This window comes from Lepus europaeus, chromosome 8 (genome assembly GCF_033115175.1).
Source record: "Lepus europaeus isolate LE1 chromosome 8, mLepTim1.pri, whole genome shotgun sequence".
Lineage (NCBI taxonomy): Eukaryota > Metazoa > Chordata > Mammalia > Lagomorpha > Leporidae > Lepus > Lepus europaeus.
The window spans coordinates 12,319,642-12,333,502 of NC_084834.1; the positions used below are offsets into that span (position 1 = coordinate 12,319,642).

The 13,861-nt window shown below is 52.5% G+C and overlaps 1 protein-coding gene across 4 annotated transcripts in view; it reads left to right on the top strand.

Annotated features, from left to right (window-relative positions):
* Nucleotides 1–910: 910 nt before the first annotated feature.
* Nucleotides 911–13,861, top strand: part of LOC133765850 (probable ATP-dependent RNA helicase DDX60) — a 172,896-nt gene continuing 159,945 nt past the window's right edge. For all 4 annotated transcript variants that reach the window (XM_062199408.1, XM_062199407.1, XM_062199409.1 and 1 more), the window contains exons 1-4: nt 911–998; nt 2,557–2,832; nt 3,309–3,402; nt 8,209–8,436. The gene's annotated coding sequence lies outside the window, so the exon portion shown is untranslated. The remainder of the gene's footprint in view (nt 999–2,556; nt 2,833–3,308; nt 3,403–8,208; nt 8,437–13,861) is intronic.

Here is a 13,861-nt window from a genome sequence, read left to right on the forward strand (position 1 = left end):
TCCAGAGGTGAGAGAACATGATCTGTAGCACTTCCCAAAGTCTGTGGTATAATGGGAAGCCAGGAGCCAGGAGTGCCCAAGTATTTGGGCCCACTTCTGCTGCCTTCTCAGACCACAGCAGAGAGCTGCACTGGAAATGGAGCAGCCGGGAACTCGAACCGGCGCCCATGTGGATGTGGGCGCTGCGGGCGGTGGCTTTACCCGCTCCCCCACAGCGCCAGCCCCTCCTGGGAGCCTTTCCCCGTGGGATCCAGCTGTCTGCTGACATGCCTGGGAAAGCAGAGGGAGACGGCCCAAGGCCTCAGGCCCCTGATCGCAGAGTGGAGCACGGGATACAGCCCCTGGCTTCTGCTTCGGCCTGGCCCAGCCCCGGCCTTCGTGGTCACCTGGGGGTTGAACCCCCAGATGGCCGATCCTGGAGAGAGAGCAAGAGGCAAGAGTGCTCGCGATGCCCCATGCTCTGCTTCTCTCCCCAAGCGGCTTGCACGGCCAGCGCCGGGCCAGGCAGAAGCCAGGAGGCTTGACCTCCATTCAGGGCGCCCAGGAGGCAGGGAGGCGTGCGTGGTCCCTGGGTCACAGGCTGGAGAGGCCGCACTGCAAGCGGCCCTGGGGCGTCGGACGCTGGACGCGGCCGGCAGCGCGCAGGCGCGTCCCGTGGCGCCATGGCGGCCGCCCGTGGGGAGTGCGCCTGCGCCTGGCGCTGGGACCCGGAAGTGGCCGCTGGTGCCCCGCGGTGCTCAGGTGGGAGTCCTCTGCGCGTCCCGTCGGCTCCTGCCGGAGAGCCTGCGCGAGCCTTCGCGAGCCTTTGCGAGCCGTCCTCCAGGCTGCCGGCGGAGCCTGCGGGAGACCCAGCGTCCCCGGGCTCAGGCCGGGCTCAGAGAGGCTGCGGCCCGAGGCTGCCACGCCGTTTCCCAGGCGCAGTTCTCTTCTTCGGCCCCTCGTGGAAGCAGCGGCCTTCGCGGGCCTCTGTCCTGCCAGCAGACCAGGCCCCCTTGGCGGTGAGTGATGCGGGGCTGCTGGGTTTCCCGCTGGGAGTCTTCCCTGCCAGCGTGCCTGTGGCTCTCGGGTCCCGAAGGCGCGGGTGGAGTCGCGGTCTTGGTGTGCGGATGGTCGGTCTGGAACGTTCCCCAGTGTGCGAGCAGCTGTGCGAGAGCAGAGGTGGCTCCGTCTCCTGCCGGAGCGGCCCCGCACTCCTGTTTGCGTTTGGATGGCCCGGCCGCCCTGCTCTAGACCCCCGAGACTGTTGACGGGGAGGAATCAGAGCGAAAACGCTCGTCTGTTTCCTGGTCCAGGAGGACAGTTTCTGGCTAACTGGCATTTGGTGTGATGTTAGCCTTCTGTGGGTTTTCAGTGAGAGGCCATTGTCAGGCCGAGGTTTACCTTCTGTTCCTGATTTGATGATTTCTTTTTCTTTTTTTTTTAATATCGCCAAAGTAGTGGGAGTTTTTGTGAACTAGGTTTTCTGTGTCAATAGGGATACTTTGTGGGCTTTCCCCATGTATGTTCTGTTCTGTGATATATTGATTGTGTATGGTAGCCATCCTTGCATTCCCGGAGTACCGCTCCGTTGCACCCAGCGTGCTAAGCTTTGGTTGTGCTTCTGGAGCGCGTTTGGTGATATTTTGTTGAGGAAAGTGACACCGCAGTCATGACAGATACGTATGTGCCTTTTCTTTATGATGTGTTTGTTGTGGATGTTGGAAAAATGTTGGTCCGATGGGATAAGATGGAAGATTTTTCCCCTTCATCTCCTTTTAGGAAGGGTTTGCAAATCATGGATTTTAACTCTCCTTCACACCGGAGTTGTGTGTTAATAGGCTAGGTGATGCATATAGTATCAAGTTCGATATAAACTTTGGTAGTTGGCCTTGATGTAGTATTTTATTTATAGCTATGTTTTCCTTATTTTTTTTTTAAAGTTCTTATTTGTTTATTTGAAATTCAGAGTTACATGCAGAGAGAGAGAGAGAGAGAGAGAGAGAGAGAGAGAGGGAGAGATCGAAAGAGAAAGTAAGTCTTACATCTGCTGGTCCTCCCCAAATTGGTGCAATGACGGGAGCTGAGCAGATCCAGAGCCAGTATTCAGTAGCTGGGGCACAGTGGCAGGTTTTCAGAATGGAGCACCAGATAGAGTCCTTGGCTTCTATTTCAGCCTGTCCCAGCCCTGGCCTTTGTAGCCACCTGGGAGGGGGGCGAACCACCAGATGGGTGATCACTGAGAGAGAGCAAGAGTGCTCGAGATGCCCCATGCACTGCTTCTCTCCCCAAGCCACTTCAAAGGCCAGCGCCGGGCCAGGCAGAAGCCAGGAGGCAAGAACTCCATTCAGGACTCCCAGCAGGGAAGGAGGCAGGGTCCTAGTACCAGGGCCATCAGCGGCTGCCTCCCTGGGCCCCAGCCTGGAGTAGCGGGACTGGAATTGGGTCATGGGCACCCCACACTGAATGGAGCTGCGTGCAGATGCGAACCAAGGCACCATAGTGGCCGACTGTGGGGAGTGAATTTGCGCGCTGTGCTGTAACCAGGAATTGTACTCATTGTACTCATCTCCTGCTCAGCCATCCTCAGATGCAAGTCTGCGCCTCATCTGTTCCTGCCCAAAAGCCTGTTCAAGCCTTGAAGAGCCGTCCTCGATGCTGCTGGCGGAGCCTGAGGGAGACCCAGCGTCCCCGGGGTCAGGCCTGAATCAGAGAGGCTGCCGCCCGAGACGGCTGCGGCAGTTCCCTTGCACTTGTGGACATTGGTAGGCGTGGTCTTCTTCTTCGGCAGCTTCCGGAAGACTACCCCTCGGGACTCGGTTGCTGTTCCAGAGGAGCAGAAGGGCTTGTTCTTTGGTGAGTTGGGCGCGATGGCCATCCTGTTGCGGGGTAGGTGGGGCCTGGGGTGCAGATAGCGGGCAAGGGGTGTGCATGTGAGGGCTGGAGGGGAGAGGAGGAGGAGAGAGGTGGCCAAGAGAGATTTGGGAGGAGAGAGGAAGGGGGGAGAAGGAAAAGGTGGCGTGAAGGTGGGGTGGCATGGAAGGAAGGGGAAGAACAGTGTGTGGGGCAGCGTAAAGGGAGGGCGAGTGTGACAGGAGTGCCGGAGTGCGGGTGGAAGCGGGGACTGGGAGAGGAAGGACTTTTCCCACGGCCCGGGTTCCGTTTTGGGGGTTTCCTGGCCCTGGCCGCAAGCAGTCTTGGCCGCGTCCGTGAGAAGCGGCCTTGACTTCTGGCCTCTCTTCCCTGGGTTGTTCTGAACTGTAATGTGTGTGCGGGAAAACTGGCCTGGGGCACGTGAATTAACTTGCATGTAATCCGGTGAATTTTCACAGACCGCACACAAGGACTAGAAAGCAGAAGCTTAGAGAAACTCCAAGAATCCCTCTGTGCTCTGTTGCAGCCTGTCCAAGGTTCTGACACCTCATGGTAAGTACTGGATTTTTTTTTCTTGTCAAAGATTGGTATGAAAGGCAGTTACAGTCGAGGCCGTGGCGGAGAGAGATTCAGTGTGTGGGTTCACACCCCAGGTGGCTACGATGTCCTTGGGCTGGGCCAGGCTGAAGCAGAAGCCAGGTACTTTATCCAGGACTCCAGTGTGGGTTCGGGTGCCCAAGTCCTTGGGCCTCTTGCTCTGCTTTCCTAGGCTTGTTAGCAGCCAGCTGGATCACGAGTGGAACAACCTGGGCATTTGGGGGTGGGGGCGGGCCGAGCCATGGCATAGTGGATGAAGCTGCTGCCTGCAGTACCAGCATCCCATTTGGGTGGTGGTTCGAGTCCCAGCACCTCCACTTCCGTTCCAGCTCTGCTGTGGCCCGGCCCAGCAGTAGAAGAGTGCCCAAGTCTTTGGTCCCCTGAAACTGTTTGGGAATCCTGGAGGAAGGTGCAGGCTCCTGGCTTCAAATCTGCTTAGCTCACATCTGCTCATGCTGAAAATGGAGAGAAGTGGAGAAAGTTTATAGTTGGCACTGATGGCAGAGTTACAGACAGTGAGAGGGAGAGACAGAGAGAGAGGTCTTCCGTCCTCTGGTTCACTCCCCAAATGGCCGCAGCGGCTGGAGCTGTGCCGATCCGAAGCCAGGAGCCAGGAGCTTCTTCCTGTCTCCTGCACGACTGCAGGGGCCCAAGGACTTGAGCCATCTTCCCCTGCTTTCCCAGGCCATAGCAGAGAGCTGGATCGGAAGAGGAGCAGCTGGGACTAGAACCGGCGCCCACATGGGATGCAGGCGCTGCAGGCAGAGGATTAACCCACTGACCCACAACAGCGGCCCCGAAAGCTATTTATTTTGTTATGAAAAGTTTTTAAATAGGTGGGTAAATGCTTATAAAGTGTTAAGGATCACCTGTTAGTTGAGTCTATGATTATATGAGCATATACGTCCTCTGTTGGTAAGCTGGCATAAAAAGGGGTATTCATAGGATTGATTTTGAATACTTGTTTTCTTATTTTCCAAAATAGTTTTAAATACATTTATTCTCCTTTTTCTTTTTTAATAATTTTTTGACTTCTATTTTAACTTGAAAAATTTTGTTCTATTCCTGTTGATGCTACCATTTGAGAACCTACACATATGCTCTACTGTACCAACATACACAGATACTTTATTTTTTTAACTTTTATTTAATAAATATACATTTCCAAAGTGCAACATTTGGATTATAGCAGCTTTTCCCCCAGTAACATCCATCCCACCTGCAGCCATCCCATCCCCCACTCCCTCTCCCGTCCCATTCTTCATCAAGATTCATTTTCAGTTCTCTTTATGTACAGAAGATCAAATTAGTATATACTAAGGAAAGATTCCAACAGACTGCACCCACACAGACACAGAAAGTATAGAGTACTGTTGGAGTAGTAGTTTTAGCATTAATTCACAGAGTACAACACATTAAGGACAGAGATGCTACATGGGAAGTAAGTGCACAGTGACTCCTGTTGTTGATTTAACAATTGACACTCTTATTGATGACCTCAGTGATCACCAGAGGCTCTTGTCATGAGCTGCCAAGGCTATGGAAGTTCCTCTGGAGTTCACCAACTCCGATCTTATTTAGACAAGGCCATAGTCAAAGTGGAAGTTCTCTCCTCCCTTCAGAGAAAAGTACCTCCTCCTTTGCTGGCCTGTTCTTTCCTCTGGGGTCTCATTCACAGCATTCTTAAATTTAGGTCACTTTTTTTTTATGCCAGAGTGTCTTGACTTCCCATGCCTGAAATACTCTCATGGGCTTTTTAGCCAGATCCAAATGCCTTAGGGCCTGATTCAGAGGCCAGAGTGCTGTTTAGGGCTTTGGCCATTCTATGAGTCTGCTGTGTATCCTGCTTCCCATGTTGGATCCTTCTCTCCCTTTTTAATTCTATCAGTTAGTAGAAACAGACACTAGACTTGTTTATGTGATTCCTTTGACATTTAATCCTCTCATTATGATCAATTATGAACTGAAACTGATCTTGGGCTCTGCACCCCATGGGAGACCAGGAGAAGCCCCTGGCTCCTGCCATCGGATCAGCGTGGTGCGCCAGCCACAGCGCGCCAACCACGGCGGCCATTGGAGGGTGAACAAAAGGCAAAGGAAGACCTTTCTCTCTGTCTCTCTCTCTCTCACTGTCCACTCTGCCCTGGGGACGGGGCAGGGAAGTAGGAGCAGTTAATTCCATTAGGGTGGGGGTGGAGCTGACACCGGTACTTGGCCCATGGGGCTCAGGACCGAAGCTTGCAGGCCTGGGCCTAAGTTGGCGTGTGAGGCATGGATGGCGCCACATAGGCTGCCCCTTTTACTAACAGTGCTGGCGGAGCCACTCTCTCAGTCCCCTCCTGTCTGACTCGAGTCCAGTCCCCAGGCAGAGCCCTGGGAACCTGCCCTGGAAGATGGGCATCCCAGCAATGGAATTGCAAAGCTATCTGCCTCCAGGACCTCGCCATGGCCGAACTTGGCACCCCAGTCCAGCCCGCCCACTGTGCACTCTCACCTGTGAGGATGGGGTCTTCCACTCTGCCCCCTCTTACCATCCCCGCTGCTTCAGATCCTGGTGGACAGTGGAGGCAGGTCAGAGGCAGTTGGGTGTGGTTAGTGGGGCTGGAACCATTGAATGGCTCAGCATGGAGATGGATACAAAAAAAACTACTCAGGTGACAACACTGTCTAGCTTTAATACACCAGTAGCACTTAAATGGAAAACCCTTCTGTATGGGCTAAACCCCTGTTCACGCTGCCACGCCCCCAACCCCCAGGCATTTCTAGCCTGCTCACCTCTCAACCACATCCTCTCCCCTCCCCCACAGGCCCAGCTCCCTGCTTTCCTGCTTGTCCCTGCTTGACACCCCAGGGCCTTTGAACATGCCCTTCCCTGGCCTTCTCTGCCCAGCGATGCTGAGTTCTTTGAGATTCTACACGGCTGTGACAATCAACTGCCTACATGGGGCCTGCACAGAGCAGGTGGTTACAATGTGCTGGTGGACCTGGATCTCCTCCCCCCCTTCCCTCTTTCCCCCTCATTCCTCCACTTCCAGGCTGACCCCTCTTGCTAAAGCCCGTAAGATTATAAAGCAGAAAGAAAGGCAGTTCTGTATGCAGTGTCTTGTCTGGTTATGCAGAAAATCATGCTCCTGTGGAATACCCAGATGGCGTGAGACCGTGCCCCGGCGCTATCCACACTGCCTTAAAGTTGGGGTCCATTTTTGTATGAGACGTGCTAACAGGACACCAGGCGATGTGCCAATGCATAGCTGTGTCCTGAAATGATCCAGTCAGGGTAACTTGTGTCGGTCACCCTAGGCGCTGAGCACTTTTGTGTGGGGGAGGCTATTCCAGATCCTTTCTTTGTGTTTTGTACACACCAATATATTATTGTTAACATAGTCACCCTATGGTGGATTGAACACCTCTCCTGCTCTAACATTGTGCCTGTCCGTCAACCTCACCCCATCATCTCCTTCCTGTCATGCTGGGCCCCTGGCGGTCACTATTCCACTCCCAACTTCTAGAAGGCCAACTGCTTTAGACTCCAGGTCGGCTGATCCTATCTCTCTGTGCCTGGCTTGTCTGTTTTTTTTTTTTTTTTTACATTTGAAAGGTAGAGTTAGACAGTGAGAGAGAGACAGAGAGAAAGGTCTTCCTTCTTTCCGTTGGATCACTCCCCAAATGGCCGCTATGGCCAACGCGCTGCACTGATCTGAAGCCAGGAGCCGGGTGCTTCCTCCAGGTCTCCCATGCAGGTGCAGGGGCCCAAACACTTGGGCCATCCTCCACTGCCTTCCTGGGCCACAGCAGAGAGCTGGACTGGAAGAGGAGCAACCAGGACTAGAACCCGGCACCCATATGGGATGCCAACAACACAGGTGGGGGATTAACCAAGTGAGCCACAGCGCTGGTCAGTGCCTGGCTTGTCTTAGTCACCACAGCATTCTCCTGTCCCACACGTGGGCAGGATCTCATCCTTCCCACGCTGATCAGTATTCTGCATAGACCCTGCATGTTCTTTATCCATTCATCAGTCGACGGACACTTCTGTTCACTCAGCTCTTGGCTATTGTGACGACCATGATAAAAGAGCAGAGCACTTGTCTATGTACTGATTTCATTTCCTTTGGCTGCATACCTGGTAGTGAGATTTCTGAATCATATGGTACTGCTATTTTTAATTTTCTCCAGGATTCCTCATACTGTTTCCCACAGTGCCTATGCTAATTTACATTCCCACCAACAATGCACGAGTCTCCTTCCTCTGCCAACATGTGCTATCTTTTGTCTTTTTGACAGTAGTCATTCAAACAGATGTGAAGTGCTCTCGATCGTGTGTTTGATTTGAATGTCTCTAATGACTAGTGATATTGAGCATCTCTCCATACGACTCGTGGCCCTTGGTGCGATCCCTTCTTTCGCCCATGTTTAAACAGAATTATTTCTGTGTGTGCTGTTGAGTCCCTTACATAATTGGGAATGTAACCCCTCATCAGACGTGGTTCGCGAATGTCGTTTCCCATGCTGCTCTCTGTCGATTCACTCTGTTGATTGTTCCTTTGCTGTGCAAGGCTTTTTCGTTTGTTGCAGTCTCATTTGTCTACTTTTAGGTTTATTGCCTACGCTTTTTGAGGTCGCACCACCTAACTTCCTGCCCAGACCAGGGTCGTGAAACTTTCCCCTATGTTTTCTTCTAAAAGTCTCAGAGTTTGGATTCTCACAGTGAAGTCGTTAATTAATTATATTTACACTTTTTTTTTTCATTTTATTTGAAAGACGGAGAGATGAAAAGAGAGACAGACACAGAGAGATCCTCCATCTGCTGGTTCATTCCCCAAATACCTTCAACAGCAGAGCTGGGTCAAGCGGAAGCCAGAGCCTGGAACTCCACCTGTCTTCCACGCAGGTGATGGGAGGCGAGCACTTGAGCCATCACCCTGTGCCGCCCAGGGAGCACGCTAGCAGGAGGTGGAATCGTGGTGGAGGAGCTGGGACTCCCATCAGGTACTCTGATACGGGTTGTGGGCACGCGTGGGGTGGCTTAAGTACTGCGCAGACACCCGCCTCTCAGTCCTCCGTCCACTGTGGGTGTGTCATTACAGCTTACCTAAGCCCCTCACGGTAGCGCACGGTCAGTTTTCTACAAACCTAGTCGACTGCTGTAGGACTTCTCACTGGAAAATATTTCATTTACACTCAGTATAATTGCGTGTAGGTAAAGACTTAGTACTGCCATTTAACAATTGTTTTCTAGCGGTTTTGTGTGTCCTTTCTTCCTTTCTCCCGTCGTGTTTTCCTGTGCTTAAGTAATTTTCCCTAGTGCTATGCTTGGATTGCTTCTTTGTATTTTTAGCGTGTCAATGATAGGTTTTTGCTCTGTGGTTACCGTGAGGCTTACAAAGAATGTCATATAGTTCTAATGAGCAGTTTTTAGCAGGTAACAACCTGGGTTGCATTAAAACTACTGTGCCACACTATAAAGGCTCTCTGCCCTCTCTTGTCTCATTCTGAACTTTTGATGCCACAATTTCACGTTGTGTATCACTTAGCAAATTATCATAGTTATTTTTATTTTAATGGTTTTGCCTTTTACCCTTCACACTAAAGATATAAATTGTCTATACTTCACCATTATATTATTAGGATATTGTGAATTTGAATATATACTACTTTTTCTTTTAAAGATTTATATATTTATTTGTAAGGCAGGGTTATGTAGAGAAGGGGGAGGGAGGGGGAAAGAAGGAAGGGGAAGGGGGGAAGAGAGAGAGAGAGAGAGAGAGAGAGAGAGAGAGAGAGATCAGCATCTGATGGTCACTCCCTGAATGCCCGCAGTGGCCAGGGTGGGCCAGGCAGAAGCCAGGAGCCTGGAACTCCATCTGGGCCTCCCACGTGCGTGCAGGGACCCAAACACTTGGTCCATTTTCTGACGCGTTAGCAGGGAGCTGGATTGGAAGCCGAGCAGCATCCCGTCCGCGCTCCTGTGCGACCCTGCGGTGTCAGGCGTAGAGCGTACACTTCTGCAGTGGGTCTGAGGGCTGCAGGTGTCTTCGTGCTACTCAGGAATATCCTTGTCTTTCAGCTGGGAGAGCCCTGGTTAGCATTTCTTTAAGGCAGGCCAGGTGGCGATGAACTCTCCTAGTCTTTATCTGGTGACGCCTTTATCTCTCTTTTGTTTCTGAAGGACAGGTTTGCTGGGCACCCTATCCTTGGTAGACAATGTTTTTCTATCCACACTTGGAATACATCATTCCACCCTCTGCTGGCCTCCTGGTTTGTACTGAGAAGTCTGGGGCCATCTATGCTGAAAGTCCTTTATATTCTGTTTGCTTCTTTTTCTTGCTGTATTAATACCCCCTCCCTCTCTTTCTGACAATTCACTTATATGACGTCTTGGGGTAGTCTGATTTGGACAAAATCTTATTGGTGTGACCCTTGAGCTTCCTCTGCTGAAGAGGCACATCTTTCTCCATATACGGAAAGTTTCCTGCCATCATTTTAAAAATAAGCTTTCTATACCTTTGTCTTTCTCTCATCCCCCTTTATTGCTAAAATCTTGTACATTTCTGATGTTATCACATAAATCCCATAAGCTTTCTTCCTTCCTCTTTGTTTCTTCATTCTTCCTAAGCTTTCTTGATTCCTCTTCATCGTTTTCTTGAGGCAGCTCCTTAACTCCTTTTGGTTCTATATCAGAGAGGTCGCATATCTCCATCCCACTGAGGAGAGTTGTGGCTTCGAATTTTGTCTGTTTGATGTGGGAGTGTTTCTCTGCTGGTTCTTTCTTTCTTTCTTTTTTTTTTTAAAGATGTATTTTATTTATTTGAAAAACAGAGTTACAGAGAGAGGCAGGTCCATCCGCTGGTTCACTCCCCAAATGACTGTAATGGTCAAAGCTGAGTTGATCCAAAGCCAAGAGCCAGGAGCTTCTTCCAGGTCTCCCACCTGGGTGCGGGTCCTTGGGCCATCTTCTACTGCTTTCCCAGGCCATAGCAGAGAGCTGGATCGGAAGAGGAGCAGCCGGGACTCGAACTGGCGCGCCCTATGCAATGCTGGCACTGCAGGCCAGGGCTTTAACCAGTTGCGCCGCAGCGCCAGCTCCTACCTGCTTGTTCTTGACACTTGACACTTGTGCACGTGCACCAGTGTCCGCTTGTTGTGGACTGAGTCCTGACTTCTCTCTTTGCGGTCCCCTTGGTTTCTGCCTGTCTTTCTGTACCAGGCCTGTCTGGAAGTCTGATTCCGGAGCCAGGTCAGCACTGGAGGCATCCGAAGTAGGCCCAGACTCACTATAAGAGTCCTGCAAGGCTGGCACAGCACCTTGGCTTGGAAGGACATGGGGAGTCCCAGGTAGGGTGCCAGGCCTGTGTGGGAAAGGTAGCCAAGGACCAGAGCCTGGAAGCTTAGCTTGCAGCCCACATGGGTTTGTCTTCCAGGAGATCCCTGCATAGTTGGGACAGTCCCCTGACGGCAGTGATGGGGGGGGGGGGCTTAGAGTGAGCTGTGAGACAGAGGCCAGCATGCATCTCACAACAGCCCCCTCTACAGGTGAGTGCAAAGGGAGGGACTGGGCACAAACTGAGTCCCCTCCCAGTGCACTCATCAGGAGTTCTCCTGGGCTGGGAGATACGGGGAGGTATCCCACTGGTCCTTTTAGCAGAGCAACTAAGCTGGGGCTGCAGCCGAGGGGGGCTGGAGCTGGGCCACAGGGGCTCTTTGAGGCCCACCGCTGAGACTGAAGTAGATGGGCAGATGAGCATCTCTGTGGAGGCACCAGGGTGCACACAAGGTTGACCTTGACTCCCTTGGCAGGTGGTGGGCACGGCAGGCACAAGGGAGAAAGGGCTATAGCCAAGCCCCCTGGGGGAACAGGACCATCTCCAGGCTTGAATCCAGAGGCATGATTGGCAGGTCTGCCGTCAGGCTATGGGTATGTGCACTCCTGAAATGACCCTTTGCAAAGCTTGGACTCCAGCAGACTTCCACAGCGCCAGCCACGATCCGGAGGCTCCTACTAAGAGACGTTTCTCTGTGCAAAGGTGCAGACTTTCTGTTGTCTGGGAGCAGCAGTATGTCCCAGTGGGACAACTTGCTGATTTTGATAAACACTAGTTAGAACATTCCCTTTAGGATTTGTTTCTCAACCAAGTTGCAGATACAGTTTTTGTGTCATTATTGTTTTTTTTTTACTATAGTATTGCTGTTAATATTCCGAAGTGATTTTTAATGATTTCATACCATGCAAGTAAGTGTTCTGAAACTGTCACGTCATGGGGTCATTTTCCTAATGCTGGTCATTAAGTAGTTTGCAGCCTTTACTGGTGAAATCATACCAGGAAAATTATCGCTGGGAAGGGATATTTATGAAGCAGTTGCCATGTTGGTTTTGCTAATTGTTCCAGAGGAGGAAACACCAGGATCTTCGACCGGAAGTCACTTTCCCGGAGTGCCAGAGCTAGTGGGCGGTCCAGCCTGGATAAACAGAGGGCTCACTTAGCACCTGCAGGGGAACTTAGGACCCTCAGTGTCTCACACCGGGGGTCTCCATCAGAGTCTCACTCCCTGGAGGGTCTCCATCAGAGTCTCACTCCCTGGGCCTCGCATCTGGAGGAAGAGTGTTTGCAGTTTGCCCTGAGTCGCTGCTGGGTACCCTTGTGTTGAGTTGAAATGAAGACCTGGGAGATGACTCAGAACCCAGCGGCGAGGGAGGGCTACAGGCTGCTGGGTAGGGGCAGGTGTCTCCCGCCCCCTCCTCCACCTCCAAGTCCTGTGTTGCTGCACACGCAGGGCCAGGCCACGGCTTCACAGCACGCTCGTGCCATCTCAGGACCCGGGCTCCAGCCTCCTGCCGTGGACAAGTCCCTCCCTTTCTCTGACTTGTCTCGACTGCAGGAAGCGCCTTGCTCCCAGGGTTGCTAGACAGGGAGGGCTTGAGCACAGTGCTGGCCCACAGTTCTTGCTGCCCGGTGTGGTCCTGAGGGGCTGCAAGGCTGCAGGGAGGAGGGCTGTGCTGCCCACACCCCTCCCTCAGAGCTGGGAGAGGGCTCCAGCTGTCCCCTAGGAGGCTCTGAGAATGCCTCCTGCCTTAGGACAGCTTCCCTGGAGGCCATTATCCGGTCCCAGCCTGATCCTTGTCTTGGCTTTGGAACACTCCGGCCCCATCACTCATCTCAAGGTCTGGACCGACTTGCATTGTAAAAAGCACAGCAGGTCCCCGCCAAAAGGCTGGGCCGTCCCCAGTCAGCACAGCGGAGGCTCCCCGCAGGTCCCTGCTGATGTCCTAGGCAGCCTGTGTGCTTGTGGTGTAGACACCCCAGAGCGGGAGACAGATGAGGCGGAAGTGAATTACGAGTGTGGGCCAGGTGGTGGCAAGAGCTGTGGGGACGGTTCCAGGTGATCAGGGCACAGTGCAGGCAGGGTTAGCACAGGGAGTGGACAGCTCAGGTCCTTGGGGGCGGGGCACTTGTCTCATCCCCTCCTGAGCTGTGTGTCCCTTTCTACCTGTACTATAGTTGCTTGTAGATTCCGTTTCTCTACGTGTGCACAAAAGCCAGAGGTTGTGCCCCACTGACCCCTGTGACCTGCGAGGGCTCCATGATGTCACCAGTGTTTGTTGACTTGAGTCACATTAAATGAAACCACGTGGAAGCCAATGACACATGATGCAAGTAGAATTAGCTTCAGTTGTTATCACTAATGCTTGCCCAGACTCACGAGGGTGCAACAGCAAGGAGTGTGAATTTATAGAACTGGGGCAGGGACTCCACACTGAGTACTTGTGAAGTTAAAAGGGCAACTCATCGGCTGGGAGACCAAAGAACCCAAGAGACATGGGTGCAGTCTCTGGGGAAAGGGATTTGTTTTATTTTTCATTTATTTGAATGGCAGAATTAGAGAGAGAAGAGAAACACACAGACGAATGTTCCATCTGCTGCTCACTCCTCAAATGGCCACAGCTGGGCCAGGACGAAGCCGGAGCTTCTTCTGGGTCTCCCACATGGGTGTAGGCACCCAAGCACTGGGGCCATCTTTGCTGCTTTCCCAGGTGCAGTAGCAGGGAGCTGGATCGGAAGTAAAGCAGCCGGGTCTTGAACCAGCACCCATGAGGGATGTTGGCATCACGTGGCTTACCCTGCTGTGCCACACGCTGGCCCCTAAAGAAAGGGATTTGGAAATAGATGTCCAGGGGCGTGGGTGTTTGACTGCCTTGTCCTGGGAGGGGGCTTTGTGTTCAAGGAGCCGTTCTGGTCCCAGACCACTGAGGCTCTGTGGACAAGGTTTGTACAGGCTTTGTGATGAGGCTTCGTGTTTCTCATCATCACAAAACGGTGGGTGCCGGCACTAGCACTGTTACCCAGCGTGGACACCACGGGGAGAACGTCTGCTTCTGAAGACACAGCGCCCCCTGGCGGTGTAAGCCTCACACAGC